The sequence below is a fragment of the Ovis aries genome, chromosome 10, assembly GCF_016772045.2.
Source record: "Ovis aries strain OAR_USU_Benz2616 breed Rambouillet chromosome 10, ARS-UI_Ramb_v3.0, whole genome shotgun sequence".
Classification (NCBI taxonomy): domain Eukaryota; kingdom Metazoa; phylum Chordata; class Mammalia; order Artiodactyla; family Bovidae; genus Ovis; species Ovis aries.
Window position 1 is genome coordinate 52,430,930 of NC_056063.1, and position 17,325 is coordinate 52,448,254.

Genomic DNA, 17,325 nt, shown 5'->3' on the forward strand with positions numbered 1-17,325 from the left:
AAATTACAGCAGAACAAGTTTATATATGTTCATAAAAATCTAAAAAGTCTGAAGACTTCAGGCTAACATGGCAGATGGAATGTGAACATAACTCCCTTGCAAAACCCACTAAAATAAAAGAAGATATCAAATCAAAATTTAAACCCACCCCTGCAGCATCAAGTTTTATATAAGTTACATCTGAGGGTGTATTTATTTTCATTTTACCTTTAAGAAGATTTGTTATATTTATTCAATATTTCTTCATATTGATATGTCTTTTTATCATCCATTTTATGGCTATGATAGTAAATAATATGTTAATTGCTTTTAAATACTATTAAATAACTTAGGCACAAAAGGCATGAAAATTAATGTCAAGCATTTATGTACTTTTGAAGTTTAATAAAAATTAATAATGCATTCGAAAAGAAGATTCACAAGGACTAAGAGAATGTAAGAGATAAGAGTAAAAGAGCAGTGTTGGGACATTCCAGGGGCTAAGACTGTGTGCTCCCACTGCAGGGGGCACAGGTCAGGGAAGTAGATCCCACAGGCTGCAACTAAGAGTTCAAATGCTGCAACTAAAGATCCTACACACTGCAACTAAAACCTGGCACAGCCAAATACATACATACATTGAAATATTTTCATAAATAAATGAATGAGCAGTGTCAAGACATTTTGGAAGATGGAAAAGTACTCAAGTTACCAAAAACTGAACAAGTGTTCCTAATAAGCACTGGAAAGGGAGGAAGAGGGAATGAGGCAAGTCACTTTATTTCACAAAAACCCAGAGACTCAAAAGCTGGGCAGAGAACCACACACAGAAGGAGTGTCTGAAAGCTGCTACACTCCAGGTCCCCTTCCTCATTTGTCACCTCCAGACAACAGCTGCTGATCAGAGCTCACAAACACATGGCTGTCTTGTTTCTGCATCCACAAGATACTGAAACTCCTACGTGGGAGGCAGGGGTAAGAGTTTCTGGAGGGAGAATGGCAGAAACGTGGGACTACCACCTGCATCTTTGTAATCCTGGGAAAACTACCACCATTCCAGTAGGAAGGAGGAGAAATCCAGGAAGGAGGAAAAGGCAGAAGAAAAGCTTGAAACCTTGTAAAGGAGAAAAGCAAACCCTTCTCCAGGAGAATCAGAATTTAAGTCCAAGACTGAGAAAGTAAAACTGTTTAATAGACATTATATGAGAGGATAGGCTGCCCCTTTGTAACTGGTTTTCCCTCAAAACAGCACACCACAGTTTTCAGAGCACTTTTAAAAAATGACCATTGTCTGCCCTGGAAGAAAGGGAAAAAAAAAAAAGTTTAATCTAAGATGGCTGAAGATATCAAATTTAAATTCCAGACTTGTATCCACTAGAGTCAGCAGAAAACCCTGCCAATATAGACAGTTTATTTGGGAAATACTCAAAGCAGCAAAAACTTAGAGCAAGTATGCAGAGATTTCTTGTCCTTGGAATGAGAGAGAAAGAAACCCAGGGACATATTGTGGTGACCCATGACTTCAAACAGTATGCATAAGCCCATTAAACTAGTGGTTAGGAAAGCACTCAGAACTACCCAGTGTGACAAGAGAAATATTGTTTCACATATGTGATTTCTATTCAAATCCACTCAGATCCAGAGAAGGGGATCCTATAAAGAAGTGTTCATTAGCTCGGGTTACAAATGTCTAAGACCACTCCCAAGAAGACCTACAACCTGCAAAGTTCAATGAATTTAACTCAACTTATTGGTGACAGTGAACTTTGGGTCACCATCCATTCCCATCAGTATTAGCTCTCTCTTGCTATGACGCCTTTACATAAACACAACCACAAATCTTAAGTGACTCACCATCTTATACATTTATTTTGCTCACAAGTCTATGGGCCATTTGGATGACTCTTCTGCAATGGGACAGGCTTAGCTGATGTTGGCTGGACTTGCTCATGGATCTGAGTCAGCTGGGGCCTGACTGTCTATCGTGGCTTCAGTATACAGCTGGGATATCTCCTATCCCATTCATGTAGTTCCTCTGTTCAGCAGGTTAGCCCAGCCTTGTTCTCTTAAAGGAGGCTGGGGTCCAAGAGAGGGAGCAATAGCACCCGAGGCTTCTTGGGATCCAGGCTTGGAATAAGCAGACCTTCATATCTGCTGCAATTTATTGGCCAAAGCATGTCACAACGTCAGCCGGATTCAAGAATGGGGAGGTAGAGCACTTCTTTATAGGAGATGCTAAGATTTCACATTGCAAGGAGCATGGATATAGGGAGGGGTCATCAATGAAGGCCATTAGGACAACTAATCTCCCACACTAGCAACTGATGTAAGAGAATTAGTTTTGTGAGTAAATCAAAGGAACTTGGTTAAAGACAATGTGATATCCTGGCACAGCAACAACAACAAAAAAATCATATTGGTGAGAAAACTACTGAAATTTGAATGAAGTCTGTATTTTAGGAAAAAATAATATTAATCTCCTAGTTCTGAAAAATTCATCATGATTATAAGATGCCAACAAGAGGAGAAGCCAGGCAAAGGATGTATGGGAATTATACCGTCTTTGCAACTTTTCTGTAAAACTAAAATCAATTTAAAATAAGGAAGCTTGTTTGGGGGCTTCCCTGGGGGATCAGTGGTGAAGAATCCACCAACGCCTGGCAATGCAGGAGACATGAGTTTGATCCCTGAACTAGGAAGATCCCATGGGCCATGGATCTAAACTCATGCAGCACGACTATTGATCCTGTGCTTTAGAGCCTTTGCTCCACAACATGAGAAGCCAACGCAATGAGAAGCCCACACACCGCAAAAAGAGAGTAGTCTTCGCTTACCGCAGCTAGAGAAAACTAGCCCTCGGCCTGGCCCACAGAGCAACAAAGACCCAACACAGCCAAAAATAAATAAATAAAATTATTAAATAATAATAAACGAAGTTCAGTTATAAAAAGGAAGGGAGGGACGTTATAAAAAAGGAATGGAAGGATGTTATGAAAAGAACCTGGAACCTAAACCATGTCGGTGTGCAGCACCCTTAGCTGGGTGCATCTCTGAGAGTCACGGTGAATGCTCTTAACCCATATTCAGAAACCTCAGTGCCCTGAGAAAGTTTGGCAATGTCGGGGAGGGGGGCGGCGGGCAATGAAAAGCCAGAGCAGGTGGTTTGGCCAGGGCCACATCTCTGCAGACCTCCCAGGCGACAGCTACACTGAGCCTTGGGCTTCAGCAGGGGAAGTTTCAAGCTCAGCGGGGCCAGTGGTTGTGCCAGGATCCTTTCTCAGTGTGATGGATGGGGTGATGACCCCACTGGCGCTGGTGGTTACAGGACACAGCACACGGCCATGAGGCTGCAGCGCTTAGGGAGTCTCTTTCCTTCCCTTTTCAAACAAATGAGCTGCAGACTGTACCATGGCCTTCTGACTTTGTGGGAGGGACAAATTGTGATCTTCTTTGCCATGCTGTAGCTCTGACACAGAGGCTCAGTGAGACACATAAACACACAATTATGGTACAATGGTTGTACCTGGTTGATGACAGCAACCCATCCATGTGGGCATTGAAATTAGTCAAGGGAGGCAGGTGAGTGAAAGACTGTGGTTTCACCATTTTAGAGCAACTTCCAGGAGGATAAACCCCATCTCATTATCCCAGACTGTTCCAAAAACAGGGACCAAGAGAGAAACAGATAAATACATTGCTAAGAAACAGGAACTCTAAGTGGGCTAATCAGGCCTTCTCCATCACATTTGAGACATGGTCTCTGAGAAAAGAAGAGTCTTCTTTTGCTGGTGCTAGAAAGTGAAAGGTTTGGTCACTCAGGCATCTCTGACTCTTTGCTAGAAGCAGTTATAAAAATACAGACTGAAGTTAAAGACTACCCAAGAGAAGAGACAAGATATGGCAAGAAAAAGAACAAAAACAAAAACTCATCGTAAGGTAGTTCAGGCCCCAGAATGCAGCCAACCCTAAGGTCAGAGACACCTCTTGGGTTTCCATACTTCTAACCATAGTCTAGTTTGAGTTGGGTTTCTCTCACTTGCCCCCACAAGAATTCTGCCTCAAACAGAGATCAGTAGTGGGAAGTGGGGTGTTGAAACTGACAGGCATTACATCATGAGTCTGGTTGAAAACAAGCAGGATGCTGGGCATTGAGAGTGCCCTTTTGTCACTGGGAAGGTGACAGTACTTGGTAAGTGGTAACAAAGCAGCCTGGCAGATGTTTCCTATCTGTGTTCTGGGACTCAATCTAGTTCACTTACGTGTGTCTGGTGAACCAACGATGACAAAGTTAAGTGGGTTGACTGTGTTTTAGTCATGCTTCAGCGAGGTCCTAGACTTCTCAGGCCAAGCTCATCCTCTGATAAGAGAAAGGAAGGGTCCACAGAGTCTCACCATTTCTTCTTCCAGCAATCTTTATGCGGACATAAGAACTTATTTTTCTATTTTGAAAGGAAATCATATGGGAAGGCAGGAAGAGCTAGAACCCCGAGGAAACCAAATTTCCCCAGCCCTCACCAAGTACTTCAGGATATATGCTCCCACCTCAAAAAGACTATGATGTCACCATTTTAAAGTGACTTCCGGGCAGATAACCCTATATCATTATCCCAGCCTATTCCAAGAACAGGAACTAAGAGGGAAACAGGTAAAGACACTGCTAAGAAACAGGAACTCCAAGTGGGCTAATTAGGAACTCTGAAAGCAGGTTGGATTCAAGGATCAGGCTGCAGTATGACTGTGTCTTAGTTGCTAGCCTATTGGACTTCCAGACATTGAATAGGTTGACCTCCCTCTGAGATTTTAAGGAAGTGTTATTTCCAGAGACAGCGAGCCCTGCAAACAGGCTTGTGATTGATTGCTCAACCCCTGAGGCTGTCCTCAGGCCGCCCAAAACCTCTACCAGAAGTCCTCCAGCAGCTCTTCCTGAACTTTATGGCTAAGTTCAAGGAAAAGATTCCAGGAAGTCATATTTTAGCCCGCCTCTGGCCCAAGCCCCAGTGCAGCGTGATCAGTAGTAAACTGGACACTGCATTTTCATCTCCATCTGGCTTGTGTGTCGAACACACAGTTGATTCTGAATCTGGAAAGGAAGAACTGTAAGTAATTAAGCTTCTGCCTCAAACCCCAACACCAAGAAGCTGGAACTTTATCCCATACACTTTGGGAAACAGTAGGGACTTATCACCAGTTTTAAGCAGGCTTAAGGCAGATAAAACTTGTGGTGTGTTTTGTAAAGGTAACTATGGCAGCATGGTGGCTTGGCAGGAAAAGGGTAATACTGGAAAAATGAACCAAAAAAATTAGCAAGCGATAGCAATAGGAAAACGTATAAGGGCTTGAAGAGTTAACAATGAGCAGGGGAAACACTGAGGGAGGCAGGAAGATGAAGATGAAAAGCTAGCTGATGCAGGAAATGCAACAGAAGGAATGCATCCTGTACGGTAAAGGGGGCACCAAGGTGAAACTTTGTGGCCTGTAAATGGATACAAGTCACTGGCTTTGTTTTTGTTGGAGGGAAGGAAGAAACAGACAGCTGGAATTCTGTCCTCAACAGAAGGGAAGATTTTTAAACCCCTGTTTATTTTACACTTGAAAAGGATTCATCCTGAAAACTGCCAAGCAGTGAAGATGCTCTTAAGGGATTTTGGCAAGATGTACACAAAAGAAAGCCTCGGTTCACTACTGAATTGTTGCCCCTGGGACCTTAAACCATAGCAGGCACTTAGGAGTCTCCAGGTCCACGGCACAAGGTTTTTGGTTAGATAATAAGGCTGAATGATATTCTTTTTAGATCCCCTTTACCCTGGATGAGAGCATTGTGCTAAGCGATCCTCAAGGACTCAGCAGACTACAGAATCATGCAAACCAGAAAAAACTCACCACACACTTTCGTGATTTAGAAATGCTAGAAGAGATGATTACTTGCCCAAGAGAGTTTAGCATCAGTCCTGTTCCATCAACATCCCTTCTGTTAAACACTGCATTTCTCACTGCTGTGCCTTTCCTGCTTTGTCACAGCTTTATTTTAGTCCCTAAGTAATTCTACCAGGGACACTGAATAAATACTCATCGGTCTCTCAGGCAAATGTAGATTCTGTTTGGCAGTTAGAGTTTGTCCATCTTGCAGGATTTATGTGAGGTCTATTATATGGGCTGAGTGCCTAGCTTAGATCCCGCCATATAAGAAGAAAATATGGCGTCTATCCCCAACTACACGGAAAACTGTGGCTTTAGCTACTAAAGTGTTTAGCAAAAAGACACTTTGCTATTACAAATATCTGGTAACCCTTCCCTGTTTTCACTCCCATCTGTACTTCCTTCCTCTTTGATGCTTCTCCAGAATTACATTTATCACAAGAATTCAGAAATTTAGTAGGTTACACTAAAAAAGAAAAAACTTAATGGTAATCAAAACACCACTCAAAACATTCTTTGGCTGGCCCCAAGGTTATTATTCACCAGTATACTGCTTCTAACTCTTCACAAAGACTAAAAACTGTTTCTCATCATCAGTAAGAAGACTTAAGTTCTTTCCCAGAAACAGCTTAAAGTTCTTCCCCAACTTGGCCAGCTGCACTTGAATTCAGGGTTTCCGCCCTAGAAAGAATGTAGTTGCGTCCAAGTGGCATGAGTCACTGAATTCTAAGCAGGGGGGTTTTCATCTCTTTAAGAGGGGCAACGGTGAGTTGTTTCTTACGGTGAAATAATGCTTAAAGTGGACCAAGACTCAAGCCGGCCCATCTCATAGCTTTTTTCCATGACTGGGAGCTGTAAAAGGGAACACTGATGAGAGAGAAAGAGAATATTTGAACTCTGGCTGTGGGCCAATCAACTTTGCAGATTTACCAAGTAATCTTAGCCAAGAGCAAAGGTCCTTGAGCGATGGTATGGACGGTATGGTGGGCAACAGTCCATGGGGTCACAAAGAGTCGGACGTGACTGAGTGCCTGAGCACAGCACGTGGAAAATTAAGCCCCTCTGGGATGCCCATTAAGGGCTTGCTGGCTGTCTGTAGGAAGCTCTATCGTCTGCTGAGTCCTTGAGGATCGCTTAGCACATCAAGTCCTGCCACCCTATTTGCTGTTGAGAGCTCCATAGATAGACTGCATCCCAGCTCCACCTTCTTGGGACTTTTATCTGGAGAGCTCAGCCATTGTTTCTGAGATTTGCAACAGTTCATCATGACTCGAACATCATTTACATAAAGATGAGTTTTTATTCATAGAAAGAAAAAGTTTTCGGATGGACTTATGATTATGTGACTCATGCAGGCTTTTTTTTTTTTAATTGCTGAGGATGGATCCATTTAATTTTACCGATAGTCTTCCATACAATATTTCGTGGAATCATCACACTTAATTTGAGAAAGATAAAGTAGATAATATCAGGTCTATTTGATAGAATCACATAACACGCATGCAGCAAACACCTACTAGAATGTGAGCTGCTCTGCTGGATGCTTTGGGAAATAAAAAGCTGAGTAACGCATAGTCCCCACTCTCTGATAGCTCATAATCAAGAGGCAAGACAAAGCAAAGTCACATGTAACCACAATACAAAGTGGGCTGTGAAAAGCTTTTGGTTACTTTCCATAGATTAATGGAAACACATTGAAGGACTGCATGCAGGAGTGATGTGACTGTAACTGCATTTTACAGAGATCACCTGGCCAGCAGGATGGAGAACAGATTTAAAGGGAAGAACTGAAGCAGAAAGCATTAGGAGGTTTGGGCAACAATTGAGGTAAAATACAAAGGAGACTCAACTTAGCACATGGAATACAGAGGAAATGCATGAAAAGATTTTAATCAGAAGAAATTAACAGGACGGGGTGGCAAAGGATCAACTGATGAGGGATGCTGAGGGAATGTGAAAAGGAACAGCTAGACTTCTGCCTTCAGCTGCTGGGTAGAAAGCAGTGTGTACACTGTAGGAGAACAGGGCAGTGAGAAGGACAATCAGGCCAGGCTGAGACCAAGAGCCAGGGGAGCCCTAGGGAACTCTGCCACCCATGACAGAGTCGGGGGTGCCTGCAGCAGCTTCACAGCAGACCAGGTCGGGAAGGCAGGCTCTGGGCCACGGATGCCAAGCATAGAGTTGGACTTTAATTCAGCGAGCTGGGGAGAGGCTTGAAAGCAGGAGAAAAACAAGACTGAAGCAGTTCTCCTCTAAAACTAACCTAATCAACAAAGAGACAAAGATTCCAAAAGGTGAAGTGGTATGAAGACACCTCGTTAGTGTCAGAGACAAATTAAAAGGCAAGTCTTTGGACTCCTGGTCCATTCTGTGCAAGGACAAGGAACCCTACCTGCTTCTCAGAATTCTGTGTCCTCCTCTATCCAAGACGTCCTTCTCCCCAAGGGTAAGATGATTTGAGAGAACAGCATTGAAACATGTATATTACCATATGTGAAATAGATGACGAGTCCAAGTTCAGTGCATGAAATAGGGCACTCAAAGCCGGTGCACTGGGACAACCAGAGGAATGAAATGGGGAGGGAGGAGGGGGGGGGGGTTGGGACAGGGGGACACATGTACACCCGTGGCTGATTCATGTCAATGCATGGCAAAACCCACCACAATATTGTAAAGTAATTAGCCTCCAATTGTAATAAATAAATAAATTTTTTAAATATATAAAAAATACCAAGTAAAAAAAAAAAAGAAATCCTTCTCCCTTAATCAATCCCAGCCATGATATTTAGCTTGGACTAGAACATTTGGCACATTAAGAAAACGAATGGTTACTTCCACTATTTTTTGGTAACAACCAAAAAGCCCAGTCCAGTGTTCTAATCAAAAAAGCTCAAAAATACTGGTGATTATAAATGTAGATAATGGCAGTGCTCTTTAAGACTCTTTCAAAGTCTAGTGGGAATAAAAAGAGTAGAAAGTCACTTTAAAAATAATAAAATGGCTTCCAAACACACATTAGTATAGTTGCTGTCGTTCAGCTATTAAGTTGTGTCTGACTCTCTGCAACCTCATAGACTGCAGCACACCAGGCTTCCCTGTCCTTCACCATCTCCTGGAGTTTGCTATAGCTTATGTCCATTGAGTCAGTGATACCATCCAACCATCTCATCCTCTGCTGCCCTCTTCTCCTTTTACCTTCAATCTTTCCCAGCATCAGGGTCTCTTCCAATGAGTCAGCTCTTCACATCAAGTGGCCATAGTATGACAGCAATAATAAGAGATATATTTTACTGAGGTTTTATTCTGATAGCAGTTATTCAATGTATTATTTTGTGTTGTCTCAAAAGATATCTATTTGATAGATGAAAAAATAGAAAGTTTACATAATTTGCTGGCTGCCATGTAGTAAATGGTGGAATCAGAATTTAAGCCTCAAGGGAACCCTCCTACACTGTTGGTGGGGATGGAAATTGGTGTAACTGCTATGGAGAACAATATGGAGTTTCCTTAAAAAACTGAAAATAGAGTCATATGATCCAGCAATCCCAATCCTGAACATATATCCATAAAAATGAAACTTTCTATTAGAAGAGATGCACCCCAAGGTTCATAGTAGCACCATTTACAATAGCCAAGATGAGGACGCAACCTAAATGTCCAACAACAGATGAATGAATAAAGAATAAGTGATATATAGATATATACAGATATATAGATATAGATACCATATATATACACACATATATATATTATATATGCATACATATATATATTATTCAGTCATAAAAAAGATGAAATAATTTCACCTGCAGCACCATGAATGGCCCTTGAAACTACCATGACAAATAGAATATCACTTATATGTGAAATCTAAAAATAGTGTAAATAGACTTATTTATAAAACTGAAACTGACTCATAGACATAGAAAATAAATTATGGTTACCAAAAGGGAAGGGGGGAGGGATAAATTAGGAGTATGAATTAATCAATGCACACTATCATATATAAAATAAACAATAAGAATTTAGTATATATAATAGGGCCTGGTGGGCTGCAGTCCAGGGGGGCGTGAAGAGTTGGACACGACCGAGGACTTCACCTTCGCTTTTCACTTTCATGCATTGGAGAAGGAAATGGCAACCCACTCCAGTGTTCTTGCCTGGAGAATCCCAGGGACGGGGGAGCCTGGTGGGCTGCTGTCTACGCGGTCACACAGAGTCAGACACGACTGAAGCAACTTAGCAGCATAGTCAATATTTTGTAATAAACTATAATGGAAAAGAATTTTTAAAAATAATATAAATGTATAGCTATATAATATATATGTGTAATCATATCATTTTGCTATATACCTGAAACTAACACAATATTGTAAATAAACTATACTTCAATAAGAAAAAAAAAAAAAATTTAAGCCCAGTTCTAACTCCAAAACCCAGCTTTTAAAGACTGTTTAAAAAGTGGACTCACTGTTCTGCCCTTCAAAGCAGTTGACTAGAGAGAGTTCAAAAAAGCTAGAAAGAGAGCAGCAAGGTTTTTGCTTTGATTCTTTTTTAATCAGTACAACAAACAATGCTTTTCATGGGGCTATACAGGCCTTTTTAGCAGACAGTTGTCTTTTACTCAGAACCACAGTCACCAGCTCAGAAAAAAAGGGGGTAAAAAAGGTTCCCAATCGCAGCAAAACTGTTCGGGAAGAACAAGTTCCTATTTACCCAGGAAATAAAGATTGAGGAGGAGGGCAGAATGAGAGGTGAGTGGACTGCCATTAACTTCATCTGTCTTAAAAAAGCACTTTGATGAACAAAAATAATCACGAAACCTCAATACACTGACTTCTAGTCAGCAGATGCATTTCAGGCACATGTGAGCTTGCGTGCGTGCGTGCGCTCACAGTTCATCCAGAACTTGAGGGGAAGCACTGGAAATCCAACAGCCAAGGTCAGGCTGAAGCAGTGGACGTTCCAATGGACTTCCCAGAGCTGTTATTTTCATGACATAAAATGCTGTGCATTCATTCTTCCCTTTTTTTAAGGCCCTTGGGTATATTTCTTTTTTATGGTTGTTATTATTTGCTAAAGTGAATTTAAGAGAGAAATTCCATGAGAGCAAAAGGATGAGTTTTTTAAACAAATATTTTATAATATAACTTTACCTCAACAGCTCTCTTTACCATGTTTATTCATGAGCAGGCAGTGAATTTTAAATCTGCTCCTTCTGTGATCCATCTCTTGAGAAAAATAAAAGTTGAGCTTGATGAGAGAGAAGGCTCACAGGAGAAAATTTCTTACTCTGTGCTAAGCAGTCATCCTAGTTGAGAACAGATTATGGGAAAGAGGAGCCATAAAAAATAGCATGATCAAAGTAGCCTGTGGGAAAGGAAAAAGAACGAAGCAGAGTGATAAAAGAAAATAAAATAAGATGATTAGAACCAGCAAAAATTGATTCTTTTACATGTACTGATCGTTTGTTTCCAACATTGCTTTACCTAATATTATCAGTTTCATAGTACTGTCTGGATTATATCAAAAGTGTTGGCCCACGGCAGCATCAAATTTGGGAGCCATATGGTCAGTCCCATCAACAGCAAAGCAAGTAATATACGACTACTTCAGGGGAGGCTCAGGCGGTAGAGAATCTGCCTGCAATGCAAGAGACTTGGGTTCGATCCCTGGGTTGGGAAGATCCACTGGAGAAGGGAACAGCAACCCACTGTAGTCTTCCTGCCTGGAGAATTTCACAGACAGAGGAGCTACAGTCCATGTGATGACAAAGAGTCAGACACAACTGAGCAACTAACGCTTTTGCTTTCACACTCTCAAATAAACAAATGCTGATTCAGAGAAGGGATATAGACAGAAGTAAAGGATGACAATAAAAAGAGGTGGGGAAGAATGGGGGAGGGGGGAGGAAATCACTCAGAAGCACAAGATGTGATTCCTTATGAAAGAAAGTGCATGGTTAAATTTTATATTTAAACACTGTTGCAAAGAACCGATCAAGCAATTGAAGTAGTTTAAGAAAAAAGAAATGAACAGTAAAACTCACAGATGTCATTACTACAGCTATTCAAAACTAAAATTAAATAGATATGATGCACACTGAAGCTAAATATTAATATATTCAAAAAAGAGAAAATGGGGAATATAAACTAAAGCCACAGATAATCTCAATAATGTACTGACTCGAAAGACTGTAAATCTAGATGAACACTTAAAGGCAATTTATTCAAGAATGAAAAGAAGAAAGGGAAAGCATTACTCACTTAGTTGTGTCCAACTCTTTGAGATCCATGGACTATAGCCCATCAGGCTCCCCTGTCTATGGGACTTTCCAGGCAAGAATATTGGAGTGGGTTAGCCATTCCCTTCTCAGGGGATCTTCCTGATCTGGGTCTCCCGCATGGCAGGCAGATTCTTTACAGTCTCAAATCTAAAAGAAAGGTTATTAATTTACATGACAGAATTATCTGAGAGCTTATGAATACCACTGATCATGTTTTACAAGTGAGACAAACGTCTTTAACAGAAAAATAAGATTTTTGCATTTAGTATGTCAAATGAATTGCTGAAAACTTTTCAAAAGGACTTGGTCTAGGATCAACAAAAATATTACAAGAAATTATCTACCATAACTCCTTCTTTCTTGGTTTTTCTTTTTTTTTTTTCTTTCTCTCTTGGTTTTTCTATAAATAGTAATTTTACATTGGAAAACTTCAGGAGGATTTACCATTGAATCATAGATCTGGAAATAATCTCAAGAAGTTGTCTAAAAACCTACATTCTTCCAGACAGTAATGATTTCAAACTAGGCAACTTAGTCCTGTTTAAACTTTTCTAACAAGGCTCAGAAAAGGAGATGCTACAATCAGCCTTGAAAATACCCATTGGTCAATTCCCAACAACCTCAAAAGACTATTTTTAACTCTCTCATGGAACAACAAAAATAATCAAGTTTCGGAAAAGACATTTTTCCTAAATATGATTGTCTTGGGGGTAGTATGTTGCTTTCCTCTTACGACTAAAAAGTATAAACTAAATTAATTTAGTCTATTTTGCTAAAATTAAAAAAAAAGAATTATTTAGGTTTAGAGGCCAGGCAGTCCAAGGAAGAGCCTGGGAAAGACCCAGACAAGCAACAATCTAGCTCTAAAGAGACCCCATGTTCACTGTGGACAAACTATGACATGACTGGCCACTGGGTGAGTCACAACAGTGTATCTATTTCTGGAAATGACAATGCAGAAGTAATCAACTTCTGTGCATTATCTGTGGTTGGAATCTTCAGCTTTAGCCTTGGAAAAGGCCCTCCACATCCTCCCTTCCTTGTAACAAAAATGAAAAGCTAAGAGAAAATTTCCTCCCTTCTTAATCAATGTCCCTAATTTCAGCTTGGAGCCTGTACAAAAGCAAAATGTTGGTACCTTGTGGAAGTCACAGCCTCAACAACAACGGTGCCCCTTTCTGGATCCTGCCCATCTCCTTTCACACTATGCCTCTTTTTAAAGTTTATCCGCAACTAACCAGTAACTACCTTGCATCTCCTGTGCCACCTGTTGCTGAATATAGCACAAAAGCACTTTTGCTCAGCTTGCCACCCTAGAGAAACCCACAAAAATATCTAAAAATACAGAGGAAAAGCTCCCACTTCTGCAAAACATGGGCAGCATCACAACCACAAACCACATATCCAAGAGCCAACCTGGCAGGCACTGTGCAATCTGGACTGAGTCGGGTAACTGCCTACGTGCAGTTTCTCAGATGTTAGGTGAGATAAAGTCATCCCCTACAGTAAGTGAAGGTCACAGCCAGTAATCTTTGAACTGAAACCATGTGTTCTTGACATGAGAACAGATAATGAGAGAGGCAGGGAATGGTCCCGGACAGTCATAGAGCAATATCACAAAACTGGAGAAAGGAGAAGGAGCTCAAAGTGAAAGCATGTCCCCTTACCTTTTCTATGGGATGATCCAGCCTCTTACCCAAGGGAAATAGGCAGAAGTGAAGCAGAGGGGAGGGAAGAGAGGAAACAGTGATGAGCAGAGAACGGTGAGCCTGTGATCCAAGTGACTGCTGTTCACTATACTATTCTCTATATAGGGAAAAAACAGGAAAATTTTGTCCCTAGGCAAAAAGGGAGTGTCAACTTTGGGAAGTCTCCAAGACAAGAAACCCTAAGGGGGTCAGTAGGTGTCCATGACTTACTCCACCACTGCTACCCATTCAGTGTTACCCCCCACCACCCATTCTCTACATACACAAAAACATGTGCACATATGAACGAGGGCCAGGAGTAAGGTGAGGCAAGCAAGGAACCCAGGGAGACCCTGAAAGTCTGTTGCTCTTGAATTTTGCACCCCAGGCACTTTGCTCGTCTCACCTTAACCCTAATTCTGACACACAAATGCATCAGTGAGTCAGTAAACCATTGGCTCTATTCAAATATGAGGAATGAGTAGGGGAAAGAAAGAAAACGAAGATAAGCGACAAACAGCTCTCCTTGGCCTCATAGAAAATACCAAGTCATCAGAAGGGGAGGGAGGGAATGTAAGCCCAAAGGGGCGGGGGGGACAGTACAAAGAAGAGCTTGTTAAATTATAGAAGAACATCATATGCAAGAAAGCAGAGCTCAGAAAATAAATGGAAGAGAAAAATAACATTTCAGTGGTAGACGCTACATAAGAAGAAATTGAGAAAATGGAATAAGAACAACTGAAAGTATCCTTGGGGACATAATAAATAGTCTTGAGAAAATTAAACAAAATGAGATGGAAAAGAGGAATAATACACTTAAAATGTCTAGAAAAAGTGATAGGGAAGATAGATTTTAAAATGAACATACACATAATTGTTATGAAGACAGAACAGAAAAACGGAATAGAAGAAAATGTACAAAGATATCCTAGAAAAATAAATAAATTTTCTTGAACTAGAACCTTCCAGGTACAAATTATTAGAGTAAAACATGTAGTTGTAAAAACATTCTCAGTATGATCAATGGCTGTATACACCCTGGCAAAGTACCTGACTGCCATTAAAAATTAACAAACATTGTTTAAATCTAGGCATAAAAAGCAAGTGACTAATCAGATAGATTCCAAATTTCTCCACAAAATTTCTCAATTCCAGAAAATATTTATAGTCTTGAGAGTCAGTTTGGGCAAGAACTTGGAAACTCTATAACCCATAAGACCAAAAAGGAAGTAAAAATGAAAAACTTGGAATTCCCAGGCAGTCCAATGGTTAGGACTGGCCACATTCACTTCCTTGGGCCCAAGTTTGATACCTGGTCAGGGAACCAAGACCCCGCAAGTTGCTTTCCCCTCAAAAAAATTAATTTAATTTAATTTAATTTAAAGACTTTTTAAATATTGAAAGGTAAGATCCAGTCAACATAAAAATGAACAAAAATAAATTACTTTGGAAAGAACAGACAGGTGGTAAACATCGAATCAGTGTGTACAGAGAACCAAGCATAAACATATATCTCAAAAATCTTGAAAATAGAAAAATTATAACATGAATAATTTTCAAAACTGCCATCCAGGTGAAAGCTGGAGGGGGGAAGTGTGCTAATTTTCTAATATTCAGAGCAAGGAGTCAATAGATACTATCCAAAATCTAAATCTGTAGTTTTTTAAAAAATGACTACATTCTCTGTATCCTCTTAGCAAGATTCCTTGAGAGCTAATTTGCCTTACAGTGAAAATTTATCTGAACTTCAGCAGTACTTCATTTTAATTCTGTTTCTTCTTCTTTTTTGGTTAAATTATTAACAAGATATAATTTTAATGCATATCACTTTCAAGTAGCATATGGAGAATAACTCCATTTTTTATAAGTATTTATATCTCTATGTATCTATCTTTATAATGTATATAGAAAGGTGTCTGAAATAACCATAAGTAATTTCGTGTAGGTAATTGAAGATATTTATAATCATTGCAGTTTTATACTTTTCAGCATTGTGTGATATTTTATGGTGAGCAAGTATGATTTTTTTTTCTAAAGATAATGTCAGTATTTTTTATGTGACTGGTGGCTCCATAGGTACAGAATCCATCAGCAATGCAGGAGACCTGGCGTCAGTCCCTGGGTGGGGAAGATCTCCTGGAGGAGGGCATGGCAACCCACTCCAGTATTCTTGCCTAGAGAATCCCCATGGATAGAACATCCTGGCGGGCTGCCATCCATGGGGTTACAAAGAGTTGGACACAACTGAGCGACTAAGCACGCAAAGAGAAAGAAACAGGAGGAGAGTGAGAAAAGAAGGGAGGGAGCTATGGAAAGCAAGAAAATTTTCACCACATACACTCAAGCCAAGCGCCTTCTTTGAGGAAAACATGACTAAACCACATTAAACAATTAGTGGGAGGAACACTTCACTTGGGATGGAGTCCAAGGCAGAACAGCAATAGTGATGGGCAGGAAGAGGGTGTAGTAACCAGAGTTCTGCTGTTACCCTCTACCGAAGAGCCCAGGATTGCTTGTCTGCTTATCTCTCTTTCCCAACAAATACAACCAATCGCACTTCTTCATTTTGCTCTGATAATAGGTGCCCATAGGAGACAACGCACCCTTGTGTTGTCCACCCCTCCCCTTGAAATATGCCCTTGGTTAGCCTGTGGGTGGGCATAATGCCTTAATATAAAGCGCAAATTCTAAAGGCGAGAAATTCGTCAGATGAGTGCTAGGCGGTGGCAGGGTCTTTGTCAGGAGAATTTCAGTTGAGTTAAGCTTCCCAGGCTACTACTTATCAACTGTTTGTCTATACCATCCTACCAGAAACAAAATTCTTTAATTCACAGTGGGAATTTTTGATGGTGAGGTTCTGACATGAGGATATTTGTGACTTTTCCTCCATTCGGAAATGTTACTCCACACCTGAGCACTTCAGGAAAGGATGAGTTGCCGGAATAGGATAAGCTCATGACTGGAAAGGATCCGGGATAAGGTACGTAGAGATGGAGCGCATGCACACATTGTATAGTGTTTTCTTTTTTTTTTTTTTTTACTTTATTTTACTTTACAATACTGTATTGGTTTTGCCATACATTGACATGAATCCGCCACGAGCGTACATGAGTTCCCAATCATGAACCGTGATTTCTTTTTAAGATGGAAATTTAGCATTCATTTTGAAGGTCACTCTTTGCCTATTCAAGAGATAACTGTTTGACTCTTCATGCTTTAACGGCTTTCTGCACCTCTCTGCCTGCGCTGGCTGTGGGAGGGTCTTGGCAGGCTGGAAATTGCTCTGGGGTGGGCGGGGACTCTCGATGACTAGGGGAAAGAAGTAGGTGGATAAATACTCTGCAATAAGAAGATTCTGAGATGTGTTCCACAGTCCTTCAGAAGCTCCCCAGAAGCACTGAGATCCAATTCCTCATAGCCCCAGTTCACTCATGACCACACTTTTCACTGGTTTTC

General features: G+C 40.7%; 1 long non-coding RNA gene across 1 annotated transcript in view; it reads right to left on the bottom strand.

The window, feature by feature from the left end:
• The window catches only part of LOC132657257 (uncharacterized), a 51,584-nt gene extending 38,070 nt beyond the window's left edge, over nucleotides 1–13,514 (bottom strand). Inside the window, exons 1-2 of the long non-coding RNA XR_009595134.1 lie at nucleotides 13,320–13,514; nucleotides 12,162–12,328 (exon numbers count right to left, since the gene is read on the bottom strand). This is a non-coding gene — a long non-coding RNA (uncharacterized LOC132657257). The remainder of the gene's footprint in view (nucleotides 1–12,161; nucleotides 12,329–13,319) is intronic.
• Between the last annotated feature and the right edge of the window lie 3,811 nt (nucleotides 13,515–17,325).